The 24,908-nt window shown below is 52.3% G+C and overlaps 1 long non-coding RNA gene across 1 annotated transcript in view; it reads left to right on the plus strand.

Moving 5' to 3' along the window:
* Positions 1 to 1,600: 1,600 nt before the first annotated feature.
* Positions 1,601 to 24,908, plus strand: part of LOC119101448 (uncharacterized) — an 83,044-nt gene continuing 59,736 nt past the window's right edge. The window contains exon 1 of the long non-coding RNA XR_005094563.1: positions 1,601 to 2,002. This is a non-coding gene — a long non-coding RNA (uncharacterized LOC119101448). The remainder of the gene's footprint in view (positions 2,003 to 24,908) is intronic.

Raw genomic sequence — 24,908 nt, forward strand, 5'->3', positions numbered from 1 at the left:
ATATATATATATATATATATATATATCACATCAGTAAAATGCTAGAATTGTTTAAATTTATGCGTCATTAAAGGGAAAGTTCTGCATTTGAACGGGTTTTGAACCCCGCTAGCCATTTTGAAGATGACTCATTGCAGTTCACAGCTCTGCTCTTTTAGAGAATTAACACCCTCTGGGTTTTGAGGCTGCTACCCGCGAACTTGTGTTGATTATTTCGTGCTGACTATTTCATGGTCACCGAGGTATGCATAACGCTAAAGAAATGTGACCCAAGTACTGCATTGGCTATGTAGTGCCCAAGGCCGAAAAGAATGTTACCATCGAGTTTTTTTGTGTCTGGCGCACGTCAGCATGATTTCTGGTATCAAAAGACTTCATTTGACGCTCAATTAATTTCATACGTTCAGGGCAAGTTTTGAACACAATTTGCTATTTGTGCTACAGTAATTTGGCAGTGGTACGAGTTACGACGGAGATAAGGCCGAGAATCGAATAACTTAGAGAAGCACCGTAAACGAGTATGTAAATGCAAGAAAACAACAAAAATCAAAAGCAGTTATGCAAGAACATTACCAGAAAGAGCCAAAACACTTGCGCGTAACTGCATTCAGTTTCGCAAACACGCTCCAGCAAAGCGCCGCTTCCTTTCGGCATGCTGAAATACTACAAATGGGTCAGCTCGTCCGCTACGGCATGGCAATTCTGACACGGCCAGTGTGGTGGCGACTCTGACGCTGTAAAGACGTTCCATGACGTAATTAGACGATAACGTATTGAGCGGCATATTTGCGAAGTAGTGAAATGTTCTCTCGAGCAGTGTTGGAAACTTCAATGCAGACCAATAGTTACGTGAGTTTATTTCATCATATCTGATGCTTGCCTTAATATTTTCAAATGTGGAACATTCGTCTTAAGCGCTAGGGTGAGCCAAACTATCCTTTATAATCCATTGGTTTACGCCCCGCCAAAAAGTGGCGCCGCTGTTGTATAATCATTATGAAAAACTGAATGCTGCTGCATATGGCAGTGATGCACAAACGTTACACCGAAGCGAGGTGGTAAAATGCACGTGTACACTGCTCTACACTTACTCCGTATGCCGTCTCCAAACTAAAATCAGGCGCAACGTGCTACATATGTAAATTTGTGACTAAATTGCGGCCAAAATCTGCTTGTATGTGGTTAATTTCAACCATGCCTTTCAACTGTGCTTCCTTTATGGGTCGCCCTCTGCTGCGTTCCGCCCACCCACGGACGCACGAACCATTGAGACAGACAATGACAACTCGGCCAAGGGTTTGACCTCCTGTCGCAATCCCCACGCCCCGTGTGAGCAAATATGCATGTGTGCAAACAGGTGTGCAAATATCGATATCTCGTGTTGATGCTGCCGACCATTGCGCGCAGAGGAACGTCACGGACAATAGACGGACAGCCCGCGCGTGGCGAGCTCTAGGCTGCCTTGCCGGCGGCGCCCAGTAGTTTCTGAGCTGGCCGCCAGAGGTGGGCTAGCCGGCCACCGCTCCCCGTACGTGATGGGGCGCCACGGCCTGGGGATCAGTATGGCGGGAGTCAAGCGGCGTCTTTGATCGGAGGCTGGTGTAAACTGCGGGTCGGCTTTGATCGGAGGCTGGTGTAAACTGCGGGTCGGCTTAGCGCAAGTGCAGCGGCTGAATGGACCTTGCGTGACGCGCGCTGTCGTGGGATGGCGGCTCTGACGGAGAACGTCCATGGGCTGAGGCGCGTACGATAGTCGTCCCACACGACTGAACCGGTGAACGACGGACACCTGCTGCCACCGAGGACAGACCACAGGCCTCCGGCCGGTTCAGAGGAGTGACCACATGCCTCCGGCCGGTTCAGAGGACTGACCACAGGCCTGTAGACAGCTCAGAGAACTGACCACAGGTGCACCGGAGTTCTCGGTGGTGTGGGTCACTCGGCCGGGGGTGACCAGGTCTGGCCTCAGGACGCCCGTGTCGGGACCGACAGCTGACGTCAGGTAAGCCCCACTGGAGTGCCGTGACCAGCGACAGGTTAGGCCGGGAGCAGATTTGCTTTTGACTCTAGGTGCTGGCTCCTGGACTCCACTAAGCCTCCGTTGTCACTTCAATGCAAGCTTTTTAGGGCAACACATGACACCAATAGCGCAGCCAGGGCTTTCTGGCTGCACAGGACGGTGAGGGGGGGGGGGGGAGGGGCGAGCGGCGGGCGGAGCTCAGGAGAAATCATGACGCCTTTTTCAACGTTTTGCTAGAGACTGTTGTGAAAAGGGAGGATTGCGACCCTAAGTGCGGCCCCAAGTGACCCCGACCAAGCCGCGCCTGTGTAACAAATGCTACGGAAAAGATGCAAACCTAATCTTCCGTAGTGACAACCCCGTGCTTTTTCAACCAAAGGTGTAGGAACAGGCAGGGTGGCAGAGGGGCAGCTGCTCCCCCAAACGCTTAGGCTGAGAGAGCACGCCTTCGGACCAAAGAAGAGTAGGCATGTTTTACTATGTTACGAAGACCGCTGATGCTGTTATGCATTACCTGCACCGATGGGTGTGCCTTGCCATTTGCGCGAACGATGTTCTAAGCGAGAAATGGAAGCAGTCCACACAGTGAATCTCAAAATGAAAAAGGTTCTTTGCGGAGCATATCACAGTTCTTGCATAGTTTTGACTAAGTTTGGCGGACAAGATTTTGAACGAAAGGCCGATTGCTACCAGATTATTTGTATGATGTGGAGCATATCTCAGTGTTTTTTCCAAACGTTTGCGGTTATGTTAACTCATGACAATCGGTTTGTTCCTATGAATCAGATGCTGTGACAGGTGATGGCAGGGTTCTGGTTCGGTGTAAGGCATATGCACAAGGTTGTTTTCCAGCTAGACCGGCCGACCCCTGCGACCGCACGACAGGGCAGCACAGCGAGGGATGGGAGCTATGGAAGGATACATGGGTCCCAACTGCGGGCCACAAAGCTAATACATCTATGAACAAGCGCTCGGTGGGAGGCTCACATTGCCCCCCCCCCCCCCCGCCCCGAAGGTTCTTTTCGGAATTATTAGTGAAAGAAGAAGCCTGGCCTCGCCAACCTTTGCGCAGCCGTAGGCCATTAAATGTAGGATTTTTTGCATGCAAATTAAATGTATCTTGTAAGGAAGCTAACCTATGGCAGGTCAAAGTCAGGCCGTGCCATCAACAAAGGCATTGTCTAGGAAGTCCATAGGCAGATCCCGAGGGGGGGGCACGGGGCCATGGGCCCCCCCCCCCAAAAAAAAACTCTGAGAGTATGTTTTGGCCCCCAAACATTCCCAGAACTTCATAAAAGTTTTGTCCACTTACCGTCTGTTTTGACTTTGATAGTGCGGTATCAAACATTTTTTTCCGTTTCGGAAAAAAACTTCATGAAGAAAAGTTGGCAGCGATTTGAATATAAAAGCGCATGTTGACGCGGCTTAGTCATACTCGGCGCAAACATCGTGTTTGGTAAGTGCACTGGACCTCGGATCCCACACCAGCCAGCTGGCGACGAACGGCTGCCCCCCCCCTCCCCCTCCCCAATCTCCAGGCTAGATCTGCCCCTGAGGGAGTCGTTTAATCTGATGCGACGGCGGAGGGCTAGACGAAACCAGCATCTCTGTGATAGTTTGTTAAACAAAGCAATAGCCGAATTTAGGGTTACAAGTTCCACTCATCTTGGGTCAGGTATGAAGGTATGACTGAGGCTAAAACCAACCTGCGTTTACTGGAGAACTTGCTCTACAGGATTGTTATGATACCCATTTTGAGCTTCTTGATAACATGGACCGCAAATAATCTCCTATGGACTTCTTAACTCGCGCCCGGGTGCCGGTTGAACACCATTCGCTCGGGTGGGGGTCAATTTGAACCCTCTAAGATTTCAGAAACTAGGAAAGCTAGAAACACCAAGTTCACCGGGTGTATTGGCCTGTGCGTAAACTCACTTGTGTCAAAATTTGAGGTTCCTAGATTATGATCTTTGCGTCAAATGGGGTCAAACAAGGTCAAACTCCGGATTGGTGCCCGAAGTGCCTCCAGACCTTCTCGTGCAACCATCATGAACCTAGATAACTGTTCTAGGCAAAAGATCCTGGTGCTCATTTTACGTCAGCGATCTTATTTGAACTTCAGAAGATCGTGGTGACCAATATCATAAGGACTGTTGAGAATTTTGCATTTGAATAAGTGTCAAGGATTACGCTAGGCGGTATGATACTAGAAAAGAAATATCGACCTGGGTTATTTTAGATCACTGACCTATTCTGACCTTTAAGAAGTCCATGGAATATGTGTCATGCAGTTTCTATTATCAATAAATTCAAAATGAGCACCAAAAGCTTCTCCAAACAGCAAACTCTAAAGTAAACACAGGTTCAATTTGACCTTGGTTTGACCCACAAACCTGATCCTAGGCCAAAATAACTTGTTCATTGAAGTGTCGTGTTGACCAAGAAACTATCTCAAAGATGCATGGCTTTGTCTAACACTCCGTTGTTGCATCCGGTTGTACGACTCTCTAGAAACTGTCCTCACTAAATTAATGGCCTGATTTCGATCTGCTGTAGGTCAGGAACCTTACAGGTTCACCTCAGCTATTCATATCAAAACATTTGCTGTTCAATCGTTTACAACTATGAAAAATTCGGCGCTGCTGCGCCGCGCTGTTTGGAAATCATTCCGGAAAACCTTCGGGGGTTAAATTCATCCCCACCCCCACCCGAACGCGTGCTTCAGGTCAGAACAGGTCACTGACCTGAAATGACATATGTCAACATTTTGTTTTAGGAACATGCCGTCTAGCGTAATTCTTAACGCTTATGCAAATTCAAAAATTAAAACAATCTCGTGGCTTCTTGGTCACCATGACATTTTAAAGGTCAAACAAGGCCGCCGACCTAAAGAGAATATCAGTGACCTTTTGCCTAAAACAGGTATATACAGGTTCGAGGCGGTTGGATGAGGAGATTTGGAGGCACTTGGTTCATCACCGGACGCGTGTTAGCATGCTCCCTTGTTCTAGAAATGATTAGGTTGGAAAGTAGTTTTGTTGGGTTCCACCGTTTCACGACAGCTACAACACTAGTTTGACAGGACGGTAATAGGCCCTTCGTGTAGCAAATATGCACATAGTTTTAGGGAAGGAATGAGGCAAGTTACCAGTATCACGGATGGAGCATTGGTTCGGACTATCGTGCATGTCTGCTGTGTAATGTGGCAGGTACTCACGTTAAATTAATAATGGTTCGGACTATCGTGCGTATCTGCTGTGTAACGTGGCAGGTATCCGCGTTAAATTAATAACACACCAGGCGAGGACATAAGTATACGAACAGGTATTCCCTTCGTGAAATATGCATATCTCCCTTCATAGCACATATTCACATGGATATGCATACATAGCTATATGTCGCATGGTGCACATGTGGTATATATGTTGAACTATAGTACGCCATTTCCGGACGTCATTCCGAAAAAGTAACGCAGTAATGCTTGGTCTTAGGTAGTGCTGGTGTGTGACGCAGGAAGAGATGAACCCATGAACTGATGGCGAGGCATTGCAAATGCTACGGCCTTTCGGCTAGGGTAATGCACTTGGGTGAGTGATGTGTGTCTTCAGCTGTTGATGCACATTATGTAGTACCAGTTAGCTTGAAAGCTTTCAGCGTTATATGGGTACTTACATCGCCTTTCAGTCTATCAGAAGTACAAGGTTAGCATAAGATAATTGGTTTTACCGTCTTTCAGACTAATAAACCTACCCATTCCAAATATCTGTGTTATTTGACAACTTGCACGCATCGACACAAGCATTTGGAAAAATACAACTGAACACAATTATTGCCTCTTCCCAGATTTGCGTCCATCCGCCGTGTTCTTTGAAAAAGGCCCGCCGCTCAGGAGATTACATTTTCACTGACAAGTGGCCATACATTGGTGCTCCCCCCCCCCCCCCCCCCTCCTCCGACAGCAGCGTCAGCCCTCACTCGCACGGTCCCGCAGCACGCCGTATTCGTCACGGGTCGCCCATCGCCTTGGATCATCGATGTTCAGCCCAGAAATTTCGTCCTCATCCTTAGACAGCGTTTTTACCAGCCTAGCTAGTCTGCAGACGTTGACGTAGCATTCGGACGGCGTTGTGCCCGCCCAACTGGCCGTAGCGTGTTCAGTCCAGGCAGTGGCTTCACCGGCGGCCCCGGCAGCCGACATCTCGGCCTCCGCAGCGGCTTCACCAGCGGCTCCGGCAGCCGACATCTCGGCCTCCGCAGCGGCTTCACCGACGGCCCCGACAGCCGACATCTCGGCCTCCGCAGCGGCTTCACCGGCGGCCCCGGCAGCCGACATCTCGGCCTCCGCAGCGGCTTCACCGGCGGCCCCGGCAGCCGACATCTCGGCCTCCACACCGTCCCACGCTCGGCCCGTGTCATTACCGGCGGTTATTTCTCGGCCGGTAAACAGCCGCTCCCAGCCCCTCGGGCAACGGCGCCCGGGCTCTGCGGCGCTCCGTTCTGATCCCGCGCGACCACATCGTACCATGAAAAAACGCGAGACCGCGCCCGGCGCCGCACCCAACAAACTGGGTTGGGGGGGGGGGGGGGGGGGGGGGGCGGGCAGCAGAGCTGGCTATGACGTCAGCCGGCCGGTGATGACAGACAACTGGGGTCGCCTTGGGGCAAGACCGCGCTAGCTGACGAAGGCTGGGCCTGATCGATGGGCTAATTTGAATTGATATAAGACGAAGCGCCCTTCCCCTGAATATTTCGACGAGCTGAAGGTCACTCGAGTTTGGGGGCTTCCGTCCAGCCATGCTCTGGGGCGTGTTCGTGTTGCTTGTCATGAGCGTGGGAGCGCGCTGGAAGCGAGGATCAATATTGGAGATGTGTCAGAAGTGAACGTGATTTGCTGAGTAGTTTCTAACCATAACCAGAATATGCATGAAAGGGAAAGAATGTTCTGAATCGTGACTCTTCCGTGAACAAGCTTGTTTGGCCCGAACCACCCAGCACCACCTGCCACGTTCCCATTGGCGCTGACATCCGACTGGCATATTGAAGTATGACTATGTATGCTTATTAAGCTATAAGGTTGCTCGAAAATTCTATCCCTGCCCATTGTCTATGTCAAAATTGTAACGAACTCCTTTTCGTGGAGTCATGGGCGTAACCACAGGTGGGGGTTGCTCAGGACGGGGCTCCAGTAACTCTAAGGGAAAATTCGGCACTTTTGATGCTTGAACTGTGTTAAACAACGACAAAGCTGACTGAGCTCTAACAACCTTTACACGTTTGCTAAATTCAGGATTCAGGGGCTCCAAATAGCTCCTGAACTGTGGCTACGTTGCGCAACGCTGGTATCAGGATGGGAAATTTAGTCCTTTTTACCGGCGACAGAGTATGCAATTGCTCAGTGATCAGAGAGCAAAATCGTCTGCAAACATATGTCTGTATTTTTTGGAATGAATGTCTACACAGTGGATCTTGGGTGAAGTACAACATTCTCCATTGCCTTTTATGGCTCCACATTCCATTAGTGCTTTTTCTGCCAGGTAATTTGTACATCAGCCTGTTATTTTATATTTGAGTGGCAAAAAAAACGCTTACTGTATTTGGGACGCCATGCAGACTCTATCGGTATCTCAAAATAAGTGCTGTAAGTTTGGCTGTACATGCGGTGTTTGAAAAAAAGTGGCATAAGACTTATGAACTGAGCATGCAAATATGTCCGCGCGGTGCGCCTGCTCGGTTCACAAGCCCGTTCCCTACCTGCCAATATCATCCACCCCGAGCAAGCCAGGATAGGTAAAGAATGACACAGCCTTCACCTGATGTATTACACCACAGCACACCTGTCAGTGCTAACGGAGTGCCTTGAGTGAAGCAGGCACCGCACTTGCCGCAGCGTAGCGCGCATGCTATAGAATATTAAATTTGCATTCGTTCTAGTGAAGAGCCTGGCGTACAAATGCTCTAGGTGCGACATCTGCCATAAAACGGAGGTTGTCCCACACTGGTTGGCATCCTTCAGGAGCACTAGCAAGCTCTGAGGAACGAACCGAAGGAAGAACACACATCCAACACAGTCCCGTGTGGTTCTCGTTAAAAATTAAGGCACTTCGCTTTGTCCAACCTTGCATGGATGAAAACTCATGCTTTTTATAAGCAAAGGGGATCCCGAGGTGCTGTTTTTTTCGGCGTTATGAGATTGGGTTTTCAACACCGGCAATAATTGCTCCTCAGTATACCCGAAGGCAGGCACGTAGCCAAAATTGTTCTCAGAAGCAGGGAGGTAATGTCAAATGCTCTCCGAAACCCTGTGAACTTAGATCAGATTCCAGTGACGTCCATAATCAGAATCACATAGTGTAAGCCTCTTAGCTCTAGGAGGGGAGGGAGGCATGGCCCCCTGGCCCTTCCCCTTGCTACGTCCCTGCCAGGAGGTAACGTTTAGCCGACGTTGTCAAGCAAGCACTGATCGTTGCCTGTACCTAAGTGATCTTGTATGGTAGCTTGAGCATTGCACCACATGAATTCGCGCCGCTAGATGTGATCTTCCCTGATTCGTGGTTTTGTTACTTTGCGTATTATTGCATTTCTACCACACTGCGTTTTGCGATTCTACCATTGTAATCCCCCCCTCTATTTCTATGGAATGATTCGTAAGCATATCGCTAAAGGTACCGGTGCTGGTACTGAAAGGTAACTCGACAGCATCTTTTAACCCTGGTATATCCTACAACATTGTAAGTCGGCTGTTGTCATCGTAAGAACTCATGATGCTGAAATGCCATGTGCGCCATGCTGTCTTACGTTAGTAAAGTACTTATGCTATTATGACCCTTGTCAACGGCATCAATGTTTTCACCACGTTTCAGACCGTTTTATGTCGTATCCACGATCGCAGTATGGCTGTAATAGCTTCCCGATAGTGAGATGCTAGTGCAGTAAGTCGGTGTTAACGTGGCGTGTAAAACCTTTCGTAAACATAGGTCCTAATGACTTGCCCTTGTCACGTGCAGCATGACTAACGATAGCCGCGCGGGCCTCTTCGTTGCCCTTGAGGCGCTAATTTTGATCTTGTAAACACTATCAGAGCCCGAAAAAACCAGGGAGTCTAGGGTTCACAGTAATGGAGTGCGATGCTGACGCCTTGTCCGAGGCGACTCCACACGACCGACCTGTTGTTATGGAGAGGAAAGGGTGGAGATGAGATGCAATGGATCTCATCAGATGGATGATCATCTGATGATGATCATCAGGGATGGATGGATCAGAACTGGATCAGAAAACATTGGAGATGGCCTGACCTCGTGGTCGTGCGCCCACGCGCTAACACTATTCGGGCGATTCGGTACGAATTGTGCGTATTTTTTACAGACAGTTTACTTCGTCTTGCTGTGTATTTTGGGGCAGACGGGCAGAGCTGAAGACTATTGTAGTTACCACGGCAGCTTTCGGGAGAAGCCTGGCCCGGCGCACACAGCCGGGCGCGGCCGGCAGCGGGGTTGTTTGTCGGTGTGCGGTTGCATGGTATTAAACATGATTTGTTGGTGTGCGTTAGCATGCCTGTACACATGATATTAACGCTGCAGGCGGCGGCCTTTTCGGCCCAGCCAGCTGACTCAGCGTCAACGTATGGCACCACAACCTATTAGATGTAAAAGCCCAGCTCATATCTGGGCGTTTCACTTGCATCCGCTGAGTCGTTCAGTCTCCTTTTATAACAGAGGCGTCTCCCACTGACTAAACGCAGTGTGCGAAGCATGGTCACCGGTCGTGGTGGGTCCTTATTAATCATTGTCCTTTACCATCAAAACAGCTTTCACTTTTTGGTAGGGAAATAAGAGCATCAATCTTGGGATCAGCGGGACATTTGTGTAGAAAGCCACCACGGCCTCGGTCCTGGGAATGATGACATGCGTTCGGCAGGGCCCGCTGTACGGTCCCAGTTTGCGCGGCCGCCTATTGTTCCCAGGCATGCTGAGATTGTGACGTTCGTGATGTATTGAGACCTTCCTCTAAAGCTTATCAACGCGTTCTAATTAATAACTTGCTCAGTAATTTGAGCCGTTGGCCTTTTGGCAATGCAGTTATTCCCTCATGACATCTGGACGTAGACCATATTCTGAATCAATAGAATGATGCTTTTGATGACCGGAAATCGGTGACCGGTTTTCGATGACCGGATGTTTTTGTGTGTGCTGTTGTGCGTGAAGTTTATCATGGCATCTGTTCGTGCTACTTGGCACGTGTTTTAAGGTAAAGAAATGCTTTTAGCAGTGACATTACATCGATAGAACTCTTCGTTGTTCAACTTTTGTTGGGGCTGTTGCACTGAAACGCTGTGATTGTTTTCGTCCTGATTGCTTCAAGAATGTGGAATTTACACGATGTATGTCCAAAATATGAATTATATTATCAAGCCCTTATCGGCAAACAATCGAAACATTTCTTCTATATTTGCAAACACTGCTGCCGAAGCGCCATTTCATCTTTGTAAGGTACGGAATAAAAGGGAAGGTGAGACGCTCTTGTCATGCTTCACAAATCCCCCAGCACAAAGCCCGCATATCAGCACTGGCGCCGTCAGCAGGCGCCGGCGCGGCAGCGAGCCGTCCCAAGGTCGCGTCCGCGCGTAGCGGCAGGGCCGGGCCGGGACGCCAGCGGGCCCTCCCCATCTCCCCCATCCCCCGGGGGCAGCGCGTCGCCGGCCACGCCGCAGCCCGCCGGTTCGGGTCGCCACCGATGATATCTGTATCGTGGCCTCGCCCCGGCCCGGCAGGGCCCGCAGTCACAGCCGACGGCTCGAGTCGCCACCGACGATATTTGTATTGTGGCCTCGCCCCGGCCCGACAGGGCCCCGCAGCCGCAGCCGACGGTTCGGGTCGCCACTGATGATATCTTTCTCATGGCCTCGCCCGGCAGGGCCCGCAGCCGCAGCCGCCGGCTCGAGTCGCCACCGATGATATTTGCATTGTGGCCTCGCCTCGGCCCGGCAGGGCCCGCAGCCGCAGCTGACGGCTCGAGTCGCCACCGATGATATTTGTATTGTGGCCTCGCCTCGGCCGGCAGCGCCACGCAGTCACAGCCGACGGCTCGAGTCGCCACCGATGATATTTGTATTGTGGCCTCGCCTCGGCCTGGCAGGGCCCGCAGTCACAGCCGACGGCCGGACATACGATTAATTCATTCAAAGCCTGGGTGAGGCGGAATGGGGCTATTATGATCCTCAGCGACGCGAAGTGGGTTTTCATATCCTCCAGCAACTGACGCCAGTTGTATGGACGCTTCAAAGGAACAGAATGGCACTGGTGCGCCTGATGTTGTATAGATGCAAAGCTATCGCTGGTGGACGTGTATGCAGCTAAGCGCCTTTGATGATGTCTGATATCTAAGCAATCGCGTATGGTGTGTTGAGCTTCCTGTGAACGCCGTGAGCCAATTTCAGAGACTGGCTACCAAAAACTCAGTGTGAAACTTTGTACGGCATCAATCATGCAAGGTTTGCTGCTACCCTTAGTTGTTTGGGAGGACATTGGTCCTGTCAAATGTGGCAAAATCCTCTGGCCCTCGGAATTGGGATGTCACTCAGGTCCATAAAACGGCAGCGAGATCGGCTGAAGAAAATCTACGAAAAAAGCATCAAATTGTTAAAAGTAAGTAAAAAAGTACAGTATCACCATTTCATCGTCCTGCATCTGTGGCGCTGTAACGTACCTGTCAGAATCACATTTTATGTTGTCAAATATAAATTTAGTTGGGAAACGTTTTGTTGGGGCCGAACCCGTGAAGTACAGCGCCAAATTTGTGCACCGAAGTCCACGATATTGGTTGTTAACAATCGCAATAGCACACCACCGGCCGCCTCTGAAATTTGGGTGCGTGGTCCTTAAGGCCTCGACTTGCTTCCAAGATAGCGAATAACGGATCGCAACAGGTCGCCTTAAAAAAACGCTGCGATCTACGTCGGCGCCATTTGCCGGCTACGGATTCAGTGAAACAATGTCGGGAACACGATTGTCGTACGCTCAGACCTTGGCTCTATCATTCTTGTCACAGATTACAACGCACTACCTCGTGAACCGTAGAATGTCCCGGACATTCCCGCCCCCCCCCCCCCCCCCCTCCTCTCCCCTCCGGCTAGCGAGAATGCCTGCTAATGAACACTGGCGGCGTAGCTTTTACTAATGAACACTGGCGGCGTAGCTCTTACTTTCATTGTGCACCGGGGAGAGCGCGGCTGGTTCCCAAGGATTCCCGGGACGCACAGGCATCCCAGGAGCGGCGCGAGCGGTGATGCAACGCCAGCTGAATACTCCTCGGCGTGGCGGTGCAACCCCAGCTGTGTCGACCATCTGGACGTGGTGACGGTGCAACCCCAGCTGTGTCGACCATCTGGACGTGGTGACGGTGCAACCCCAGCTGTGTCGACCATCTGGACGTGGTGACGGTGCAACCCCAGCTGTGTCGACCATCTGGACGTGGTGACGGTGCAACCCCAGCTGTGTCGACCATCTGGACGTGGTGACGGTGCAACCCCAGCTGTGTCGACCATCTGGACGTGGTGACGGTGCAACCCCAGCTGTGTCGACCATCTGGACGTGGTGACGGTGCAACCCCAGCTGTGTCGACCATCTGGACGTGCTGATGGTGCAGCCATAGCCGTGCTGACGATCTGGATGTACTGACTGTGCAGCCCCAGCCGTGTCGACCATCTGGACGTGGTGACGGTGCAACCCCAGCTGTGTCGACCATCTGGACGTGCTGATGGTGCAGCCATAGCCGTGCTGACGATCTGGATGTACTGACTGTGCAGCCCCAGCCGTGTCGACCATTTGGACGTGCTGATGGTGCAACCCCAGCTGTGTCGACCATCTGGACGTGCTGATGGTGCAGCCATAGCCGTGCTGACGATCTGGATGTGCTGACTGTGCAGCCCCAGCCGTGTCGACGATCTTGATGTGCTGACTGTACAGCCCCAGTCGTGTCGACGATCTGGACGTGCTGATTGTGCAGCCCCAGCCGTGCTGATGATCTGGACGTGCTGACGGCGCAGCCCCAGCCGTTCTGAGGATCTGGACGTGCTGACGGTGCAGCCCAGCCGTGCTGACGCTCGGGACGCATCACTGGGGACAGTCGACGGTCGCGAGGCGTACGTCGTTGGGGCGCGCCCTGATACGCAACAAAACGGCTGATGGGAGGAAGGCTACTAGAAACGAGATGGCTTGAAGATCAGTCCCGGCGCTTGTCATAGTTTTTTACGTCGTATTTTCTTCGGACCAGTTTCAGACTTCTAACACTGGTCAGGTAAGGCAAAACTCGGATCCAGGATTCCCACCCACTCGGGATTCCCCCATACTCGTGGAATCGGATATGCTCTAGGTTGAAACAGCTGTATTGAAAAGTTAACCAGCATTCTATGTTGCGCCCATTATCCTGCAGTAAACAGGGCAGATGTATCGGACGAGCACCTGCCCCGTTGAGTTAGCCAGTAGCGTCAATGTTATGCTTTTCGTTCCCAAAAAAAGAATAACAACGTTGGTTTTGTGCCTGTTTGGGCCCTATGGTGCAGCCCTATGGCTCTTTCACATGCAGGGGCAAAGCTAAGACCTGCAAATACCAATCAGAAGGCTTCTTGCATTGGTACAGGCCCCGGGAATATTACACGGCCCCTGTGCTGCTCAGGGGCCCACAGTGCCAAACAGGGGACCCTGTGCCGGCAACGAGCACAAGTTGGCCATGGGCACATTTGCTGAACACAGGCGGGGACTGGAGCCCGAATGTTTCAGGGCCAGACCCACTGTTGAGTTGGTCTGGACTCACTCGACAATGCAAGGAGATGAGAAATGCCGATGTAAGGGTTAACATCCAATGTGAGACTGTGGAAATGTTCTGGGTTCATCGAAGGCCCCATTTTCGAAAGAGAGGCCCTCTGCACCATTTTAAGCAGGGGCCGACAAGCTGAATAGGTCTCGATGTCAATTAAGGCACCCCATGCGCTTGTAAGAGATTTTTTGCATCACTGAGGGACTCTGCCTTTTTCCCGCGCCAGATATTTCTGTCAGAGTGGCAGCGGCATCAGAAAGGTGACCGGTGCATAATACATATTCCTCTGAGGGCCTCCGCATCGACCAGGGGGTCCCTGCCCGCGTATCGCCGACGTGGCAGTTGCTGGGGCCTTCGGGCTGGGATGGTAGGTTACTCGGCTTCTGACCAGAACATTTACCTGTGCAGTTTTGAGGTTGATTTTCTGGGTGTCTGGGGTACGGTGTTGCTCTGCCGGTGTTTGGAGTACCGTGTTGCGCTTCTGGTGTTTGGGTTACGGCGTTGCTCTGCTGACGTGGCAGCGCTACCTGTGCCGCATTTCTGCACCCGTTGTGCTGTGCGTATCTGTCCGGCTACTATCGGTGAAAGTTACATGACATTGCACCGATGTTTGGCGCCAGAAGCCTTGTATACCCTGCTTGCAACGTCCGTCCCAGCAGCATTTGTTCGTTTGCATGGTTGCACGTTTTTTCTTCTCCTTTTGCACGTTCTCACGGTTGACACGCTTGTTATATATATGTATATATATATATATATATATATATATATGCATGTATGTATGTATTGCCATCTATTTGCCTGCCAAAAGACCTTGATTGACCTCGGCCGGTGTTCGTCACACGCCGTCCGATGCCGCATCACGTGACGGCCGCCCGATGACTGGGCAGTCAGCTGAAGCAAACAAGCCATTATGCCGTGGGATTTGTTAGACACGCGCACGTCCTGGCAGACCATGACCTTATCTGCTGTCGATCTGACGACCGAAGGGTCGAGCCGAACCGAATTCCCGAAAAGATGGTGCAGACGTTCGCAAGGCTATCTGGCGATCGGGCCGGACGGCGCTGGCGTGTCGGGGGAGGGGACTGACGAGCGTCTCGCATGGCGTCGTGTTTGTCTCGCACATCGAGCCGCGCGACCAGCACCGCCGGCCTGAAGCCGGCCACGTCGAGTGCAGGCCACGCGCCCGCCGGCAGCCGTGTGCGCCGGCGGTCGAGAGCAGAGATGGGCTGCCGTGAGCCGCGGCAGAGACCATCCGTGAGGGATGGAAGACTCATGTCAGTGTGCCGAGCGTGCTGACCGGTCTGTGAGGCCCGCCAACGAGTGTGACGGCACGAACCACGCGGCGCTGGGCGGCCTGACCTTTCTGCTCTTGACGGAATTGAAAAAGATGGCCTTACGCTTACCAACGGCGTGTTTTCCTGAGATCACGTCTTTGTTATCAGAGGCGAATCTTGCGAATCGATGATTTGAGCATTGGACGCTATTTAAGCATTTGAAATTAGATTGGCATTTCCCGAACAGTTATTTTCATTGTGTTTTCTGTGTGGCTGCCCAACAAAACCAATATGTACTTCGGGGTTGGACGTACCAATGTTTTATGTACCAAGTTGGACCAAAATAAAAACGCCACTATTATAACCTCCGTAATGTCTTGCACCATCTCCCAGAAATAAAGTGAAAAATGTATTTCTTTACAGGTTCCTTCGCTGGTCAGGCCACATCACACTTATAGACATTCAGGTTGCGACGAAGTCGCTTTACATGGCCTATATCTCCCTACCAGAGTCGCCATAAACGTGAAACATGTGCTCGAGAACAAAACAGGGACAGGCGATTGACGAAAACCCCCAACTTTAAAGGAAGTTCACGTTACGCCGATAGCATAGCATGGATCGAAACGTCTCAGACAGCCGTCTCGATGTCCTCGCCTTTGGACCGCGGCTGAGACTCATGAGCAACGTTACAGCGCCGACTACATGGGAACCTCTGGCTCTGTGCCAAGGCTGCTGAGCAGGTGTACGTAGTTCATCAACTCTTGGCGCGATTTGCAATGAAAACTTTCGGCACGCGTTCTGACATCGCTGATTGGAGGCTTACTCTGTTGCCTGGGTTCTGGTGGTTGACAAGCAAAGGAAACACGTTGTGGCTGGGGGTGCTGATAACTGACACACTGAATGAGAACTCCCTGTCGTTCGAGGAACTGGTGACTGACGCCGAGGTGGGGAGTTCACCATTGCTAAAACCACTGGCGGCTGTCACACTGCTTGGGAGCCCTGTGTCTTTTTAGTTCGCCAGGGCTCTAACACGCTGTTGGGGAGCTTTCTGTCGATGGGGGTGCCGATGTTAAACTCAATACCGAAAGCGTTTTTTCGCTGGTCGCACTGTTGACCGACTCACTGCCTGGAAGATCTTTGTTGCTGGGGTTAACGGTGACAGACTCACTGCTGGCGAGCTCTCTGTCGCTGGGTGTGCTGGTAACAGACTCACTCATGGGGAGCTTTTTGTCGCTGGGTGCGCTGGCGACACACTCACTGCTGGGAGCTCTCCGTCGCTGGGTGTGCTGGTGACAGACTCACTTCTGGGGAGCTCTCTGTCACTGGATGCGCTGGTGACAGACTCATCGCTGGGGAGCTCTATGTCACTGGATGCGCTGGTGACAGACTCACTGCTGGGGAGCTCTCTGTCACTGGATGCGTTGGTGACAGACTCACCGCTGGGGAGCTCTATGTCGCTGGGTGCGCTGGTGACAGACTCACCGCTGGGGAGCTCTATGTCGCTGGGTGCGCTGGTGACATACTCACTGCTGGGGAGCTCTCTGTCACTGGGTGTGCTGGTGACACACTCACTGCTGGGGAGCTCTCTGTCGCTGGGTGTGCTGGTGACAGACTCACTGCTGGGGAGTTCTCTGTCGCTGGGTGTGCTGGCGACAGACTCACTGGCGGCGATCTCAACAGTGCTGGACTTGAGGCTGGCCAACACATCGCTGTTATCGGAGACCAACACACCCAGGACGGTATCGGCGCTGCGAGCATCAGGAGACCCGTCCGCCAAGCCGCAGGCCGCCGAGCCCTCCGTCGGCTCTCCGCGAGGTCCCGGAGCTGGGGCCACCTCACCGCAGCGAGCCGGCTGAGCGGCGCTTCCGCGCCTCGTCGGTGGCGCTTCGCGCGAGGTGTCGGTCGCGCGCGGCGGGCGGTACCAGCGGCGCGCGACCGACCCCAGGTCGTGCCGGTACCGATGTGCAGAGCGAACCTCACCATACTGCACCATGTGATCAACCAGCGACGCGATGAATGCGTCGGCCCGAACAGTGGTGGTGTCGCAGACGACGACCAGCTGGCGGCGCGCGCGCGTCACCGCCACGTTAATGCGGCGCCGGTCGGCCAGGAAGCCGACCTCGCCGCGGCGGTTGGAGCGCACCAGCGACAGCAGCACGGCCTCCCTCTCGCGACCCTGGAATCCGTCCACCGAGCTGACCTCGACGGGAAGCCGGAGGTGGCGCAGGCGAGTGCCGATCAGCTCCACCTGGCGTGCGTACGGCGTGATGACGCCGATCCTGCCGGCCGACAGCCCGTCCCTCAGCAGGGCGACCACGCGCGCTGCCAAGATGCCCGCCTCGCCGTCGTTGCCGCGTGAGCCGGTCTTGGCATGTCGCGTCTCCTGCGGCCGGCAGCCGGCGGTGTCGATCAGCAGCAGGACGGGGCCGTCTCCACCGTGTCTCGAACACCCGACAGCTGCGACAGTCGGTGCCGGCGCACGGCCGGCGCCGCCTCCAGCAGGCCACCGTACATCGCTTCCGACGGCCAGCGCTGGATCAGCTCGTGCATGCGGTACTGGGTGTGCAGCATGCGCACGGCCGCGTCGCCGTGCAGCGCCACCTGGCGCTCCATCAGCGATAGTGCCAGGCCCTGGTGGGCAGCCTCCTTGCTCAGGATGGTTGCTGGCAGCTGGTGGTGGTCGCCGGTCAGCAGCAGCTTCGCCGCGTACGGTGCCACCACCCAGCAGGCTGCCTCCAGCGCCTGCGAGCACTCGTCTATCACTGTCAGGTCGAATGGATTGTTGCCGACCTCCCGCAGAAGATCGTTGTAGACGCCGGTAAGGGTGCCGAGCACTACAGTGGCGCTTCGCAATATGGTTTGCGATGTAACTTTTGGTTGGGAAGTCATGCAAACCCGTCTATCCAAGCAGAATCGGTGCAGAGACGGCCTGATACGTCCTGGGTGGCCCAGACGCAACAGGTCTGCAGAGGCACCGGCCTTCCACAGTCGCTCCAGCAGGTTGTCGACGGCCGTGTTGGACGGCGCGCAAACCAGCACGCGATGGCCCAACCGTCGATGCTGCAGGATGATCTCGACCAGGAAGGTGGTCTTGCCGGTGCCGGGCGGGCCGTGGATGACGGCCAGCCGCCGCTGGCGCAGCGCGAACTCCACCGTGTCCCGCTGGCCGTCGCCCAGCCGCCGGTCGATCAGCCGCAGCCGGCTGTCAGCGTCCGTCAGCTGCGGGGGCAGGCGTGGCGCCCGCTTCTCCAGCGGCTCCTCGGCGAACAGGGCGGCCCGCATGCGGCCGACATGACCGTCCGTCGTCGATGCCAGCCTCATCAGAGCCTTCTGCATCCAGTCGATGGTTGGATCACCGATCTTGGGCGTCACGGCTAGCACCTCTCCCGGGGCGATCCCTGGGTGACCCCTGATGACCAGCGTCAGCAGGTGGGAGGTGACGTCCGACACGACGGCGGGATATGTCGCGCCACCCGAGAGGCGTGCCACGTCGACCCGACCCCCCTTGTCGACGCAGAGCGCGGCCAGCGTGCGTCGGCTCCGTCGTCGGACCCGCTCTGGTACCTTCAGCGTCACCGTCACGCTGCACGGAGTCCTGCCGGTGTTGACGACCCTCGGCTCGGTCGGGCTGGCGTTCTTCAACCTCCGCTGCCGCTCGCGTCCCCGCTGCTCCTGGGCCTCCAGCTCCAGCAGGCGGAGGTGAAGCGTTACCAGCGTGGCGCAGGTCACCGGTTCTGGTGCGCCTCCCTGCCGTGACGCACCGTCCGTCATCCACTGTCATACCAGCAGCAGTCGTTTGACACTGTTGGAAACTAGCTACTGAATGAGTCAGATCAAAAGCCTGCATTCTAGGGTGATCCACAGCTTGCAATCTTAAATGTGGAACATTTTAAACTAATTGCAGATTGTGTGCATCATTTTCGTATGCCTAGTTGATACAAATACGTTTGTGTGGCATTAATGTATTGACTTACCGGTTCCTACCATTCATCTACCAATTTCACTTGTTTGTACTTCAAAGATGGTGGCGGAAATCGCCCGCAGATCTGCACAGAAATAAGTAAAATAAAGTCGTGCGCTGTGGTAGGATATTTTGAAGATAAACATCCATGGACTTTTGAAGCCGAGCAATGAAATTGGGCGTGTCCGTGGCCAGGCGGCTGCAATGGGTGCCTATGCATCCCCTAGAATCTGCTATGTAATCCTCCGCCCCCCCCCCCCTCCCCCAGCCTCGTTCCGTGCAACCCCTGTACTTAAGGTAAAGGGTGTCTTACAAAGATTGGATGGAGCCCTTCCTTTTGTTAGAGCCCTCAGTAACCGTGTCGAGAAGTGTTGTTGTCAGCGCTTGGCTCATGCCAGACTCTCCACCAATCTCAAACCCCGTGTTATTTGTCGAAAGTGTGTTTCGAGGGATACTTAACCTCTTGTGTTCATAGATTTCTTTTCATCTTAGATTTCCAAGTTTTCCAGCAACCAAGGGACATTCGATCGATTGCAGCAATCGCTTTCTAAGCGTTTTTTCATGCGCGTTCAATGACGACTGACTTTCACAAGCGCTTTTGAGTGTTTGTGGGTGCATGGTTGTGGTGCGAGCAGAAATGGCGACAAAGCCAGCCTTGACCTCGGCCTTGCGAAGCTGCAGCTTTTCTTTAACGATTTCGCTCTCGGCTTTGGGTCGTTTTTATGACTGGCCTTGATCTTGTGTCATTTTTATTGTTCGGTTAACCTTCGGCTTCAATTTTTTTGTTTCAAAATAACGCTTTTGATTTGATGCGAAAATGAATGCTTTGTCATGGTGACTTTTTCATCAGTGGTGACCTTATTATAAAGAAGCATACGCACCCGTCCTGTCACCCCAATAAGTAATGCATTACGTAACACTACGTGGTTGCGGCGCATGCATGGCTCAAAGACGTAAAACATCATCCCATCATTCTAATAAGTCCTGAACAGGCGTCAGGTGTCAATTACTTCAGAGTTTACATTCGGTTGGGGCTTCGACCTCGTGTTACTGATGACGGGTTGAACTTTGGCCTCGAGTTTGCTAAGTTGGGGGCTGCCGACTTCGGCTGCCGCCTGGGGGGTAGAAAGTTTGAATCCACTGGCTTCGAATTTGGCTCCCAGGGTTAAAATATGAAGCCACCGACTGAAATGATTGTGCATGAATCAGCTAAGGGCAAAATACATTCCAGCATAGAAGTGCACTGTTTGCCATTATGCGGAAAGGCAGTCGCGAAAGTTAATATTTACGTACTTTATTGCCCATCATCATTTGGTTTGTTGTTTTAGCGTGTCGTTCCTTTAATATGTCGACATCGGCGTGCACCATGCAGTTTTCGTAAGCCAAGAATGGACGCGCGTATCGGTCGGCCAGCGGATGTTGGCAGATAAATACCTTCTGAAGGAAGATTTCTCGAAAGATGTAATTGTACATAATGTATAGTTTCGTTTAGTCAGTCTTTCGCTCTTATTTAAATGGTGTTAGAGTGTCAGTCTGATTCGCCCCGAGCCTCTTCGTCGCATGACTGCCCCACAGAGCATAATAATTTGCAACGTTCGTAAATTCATTACAGGTTTTTAAACCCGGATAATATTTATAAAAAAACGGTCACTCGGACCGGAATAAAATGACAATGCATGCGTGCAAACCAAGATAACGAATCGTAGGCAGCGCGACAAACGGAACTAAGCTGGGATACAAAGGGGGCGGCGCGACGAAGGCGACAAGCAAATCTCATGTGGTGTTATCTTATCTCATATAGAGCACCGCCGTTTAGCGGTAAAGCCCCATATATTCATTCTTAGCCATTTTGAGTGCCTCATGCCATTTGACTTGTCTTCTCAAACTGAATTCAGTTATTTAAACCACTCGTCAAAATTTTCATTACCTTAAGCCCTTTCTTTAGCTAAAAACTTGCAAAAATTTCAACTACTGGTTTAAATAACCAAATTCAGTTTGAGAAGATCGATCAACTGACATCAAAAACGCAAAATGGCCAAACATAAGCATATGGGGTTTTGCCTTTAAACGGCAGAACAGGGGAAACCTTGCCATTGAATAATTCGAAAATTATCGATGGTAGACCCCAAAAATGTATATAACCTGAGCCAGTATGATGAGAGGACGGTTAATGTTGGTCCAGATGGGACCACCGTGCGAGGTGCGGCGGTGGCAAACTCTTCCCAATGTATTAGCATTGATTGGCTTAGCGTCATTTGAAACTTACGAAAGCAGCAAAGAATATCAGCCGCCGCGTGTTAATCAGTTCCACGTCTGCCGGTTGCGAACAGACGGATAAGATGAAAATCAGAATGTGACGATCAGTGAAACGCACAAAATGCAAATTGAGTGATAACTCCAAAAAGAGATCCCCATGTCACGGTTTCTCCATGATATCGCATAAATCACAACGTGACGAGCGCTTGCGCGCGTCTCACCATCCACGCATGCGCACTCAGCGGCGACAGCGCAGCAGGACAGCTGACCGACCAGCTCCTACACGATGGTAGCGGCCAAATCCAGAGCCAAGAGAGCCAAGTCAATATTCCCGCCGACAACAGCACATAATTTGTCGACAGCCTTTTGGCCAAGGACTTCCCGACCTGGAAGAACGATACCAAGACCGGACCTGGCTCAGTGAGCAGGTCATCCTGGCATTAAAAAAACTTCGCTGCTGATGACAAAAACCGTAAACGTATGGAGGACCAGCATGGAGAAACCAAGACCTGTAGGTCCGTGGACATTGACCCAGGCCCAGAGGAGGAGGCTATGGACATCCCATTGGGGCTTCTCAGCAACCTGGAGCCGCCATAACTACCATCACAAAACTTGGTGTTTAAGCAGGGCGCGCCCATCATGTTCCTACGAAACCTGGATACCCCAAGCTCTGCAATGGTCACCATTATGACAAACAAGGGCAGGGGAGCAAACGACTTCACCCCAAGAACCACCTCCATCCCATCTGACATGCTCTTCGAGTTCAAGCGGACACAGTTCAGTGCTAAGCAGACATTCACTGTGACTACGAACAGGGGCCACGGCTGTCGTCTGGACGTAATGGGCCTTAACCCGACCGGGTTAGTGTTTTCTCTCCAGAGTGAACGGCCGACCTGCTCGTCCTGTCGCTGGAAAGCATGGCCCATAATGTGGTGCACAGGAAACCTCTTCAACCGTACAATGCGTTGGTGCACGAAGTCAGCTGCAGCAGTATGGCTACGTCCACCGGTCTCCAGCCTGCCATCTGAGCTCTGCATAGTGCAGAGCTGTCATTTGAGTAGCCACTTTACTATTCCAGCCTGTCATTTGAGTTGCCACTTACACATTGACAAGCGTTTACCCACACTTACCCAACATGGCTTCGCGACCAGGTCGTCCTGGAACCGACAAACTTTGCTACTTGTAATATGAACTCCGAACTCCTGGATAGGCAGTGGGGAGAGACAAGATTCTGCCATTGGGTGGACATTACCCCAGGCCCAGGGGAGGCTGTGAACTACCCATTGGATTACTGGTACTGGTAGTGCACGTACAAGTACAAGGGTATCGCTAGTGTAGCTGCACATCTAGTAAACCAGAGGTACGGGGTTCGATTCCACGCGGTGCCAGCTCTTCCTGCTAAGGTGAGAGGCGAGCGACGTCAGATATCCTTAGCAGCTACATGACGTCTCGGCCGCCGGGCCGCGCGCGCCACACCCTCTCCGGGCGAGGCTTGACCCTTGGCTTGATGGTTCAACAACGATCCGGTGAAAAGGGGCAACCCGCTTCGTGTCAGAGAAATGGGTCGCCCCTTGCTGTATCTGTATTGCTCCGGCAAAAGATTTCCGACCGGCAATTTCATTGGCGCACATCTCACCACCAAACGCAAACGCAAATATGGGTTCCCACCACAAGCAAACTTATCGGACCAATTTTATGACAAAACCGAAAGCAATCATCTACAATGGTTTCTTCGAGGCATCTCTATATTAACCACCAAGACATCGCCAATCATCTCTGGGAGTCAATCAGATTTATCAAGTTTTTAATTAATGTTACTTGTCCTACCCCCGCAGCTTGTGAATCCTAACAGGCTAACGCACAGCCGAGCTTGGCATTTCCACCTTACCAGCTTCTGGTCGCATATCCTTTTCCTTAACCCTACCTTTCTCGCTTCCTTATCCTCGCCCTTGTCTTACCATCCCTTTCATCTTCCCACAAATGTACCCCACCGCGCCGGGTGCGTGACTCACAACCGAAATGTATGAAGGGACGGACTTGACAACCCGTTGCAAGCAATACAAGTTGAAATGGCGTTCAACACCATGCTGTTACGGTGCCTTTTGTAATGACTAAGTATCTTTCCTGTCGTGCCCTCTCAGCCAGCCCAGTATGCCTTACGCCCTAGAAAATATTTTAAAACGGCGCTGGACAAGCCTGAAATAAAGTTCCCACAGCTCGAAAAAAAGGATAGTATTTACAGCAAACGTGCGTTTTGGTTGGTTCGCCGGTACACACTACAGAAATTTAGGCTGGCTATAGGCATGATATTATGCATGTTCCATTCTCGTAAATGATGTAACACAAAGTCAGTCAACACAAAAATTAAGCACTTTCATTTCGTACCAGATCGTTTTCTGGCCGCCATGTACATCCAACAGCTTTAAGCACAGTCAGGGCCGAAAAAACATTTACATAGGCTTTCCCACTTCGTCTGAATAAAACATACGACGCACCCTGCGCACAAAATAGCATTTGGCCGCCGTGACGGTCCGCGCACACAAATTGGCCAATGTCTGGTGGGCGTATCACCTGTTGTTGCTCCTTAGCAGCCGTCGGAGTCACTGGTGGGCGCATCACCTGTTGTTGCTCCTTAGCAGCCGTCGGAGTCACTGGTGGGCGCATCACCTGTTGTTGCTCCTTAGCAGCCGTCGGAGTCACTGGTGGGCGCATCACCTGTTGTTGCTCCTTAGCAGCCGTCGGAGCCACTGGCGGCGACTGCTCGGCTGGAGCTGACCGTAGGCCACCAACTTGCTCCTGAGCGCCTGCTGACGTGGCCATTTTGGGTGGTGAACGCCGGCGCCGATTGCAGTCCTTCTGCCGATCGTGTTTCACATTGGTGACCCGCAGAGCAGCTTCCGGCGTCTGAGCACGCCGCCCCGCACGTCACTTGCGTCGCACTGTTCCAACTGGCCGATGCCCGCTGGCTGCGATTGGAGCCTGCAAAGTCGACACCCGGTCTCCAGGGGACAGGGAACACAACCGCCACGCGATACGCCGCGCCAGGGCAGAGCGTGCGCGCAATCGGATCTTCGCGAGGGGGCAGCGGCGGTCGGGGGCACGAACCATGCTAAAGCCATCAGAACCTCATCTGCTTCTTGCAAAACAGAGAAAAACACCCTGGCATGTGCTGTGGATGTTAAAACTAAGGATTATTATCAAACGGCAGGTATATATTAAAAGGGAAATAAAAAAGCATGTGGGTTAGTTTACGACACATTGCCGGCGGGAAGGTGCATTTCAACACGATACCCCCTTCAACTTTGGCAAGGATTTGTTGATGAGGCCATTTTACGACCATGACGTAATTCCGCATTTGTAGTTGCTCTGCTGAAAACCATTGGTGGAGTACAATGTTTGGGGAAAAGTGCATCAGGAACCTAGGTATCAATTTTTTTTCGGAAGCATTGGTTAATATAGCATGACGGTGAGGCGCATAGTGATCTCATTTTACATTTGGTGTCATTATCTGAGAACTTGGTACTTCGGTTTTGTTTTTTAACCTATGTTTATTTGTGCAATTGATGACCAATGTAATTGTCGTTCA

This window comes from Pollicipes pollicipes, unplaced genomic scaffold (assembly GCF_011947565.3).
Source record: "Pollicipes pollicipes isolate AB1234 unplaced genomic scaffold, Ppol_2.1 Scaffold_4881;HRSCAF=5763_pilon_pilon_pilon, whole genome shotgun sequence".
In the NCBI taxonomy this organism is placed as follows: Eukaryota; Metazoa; Arthropoda; class Thecostraca; order Pollicipedomorpha; family Pollicipedidae; genus Pollicipes; species Pollicipes pollicipes.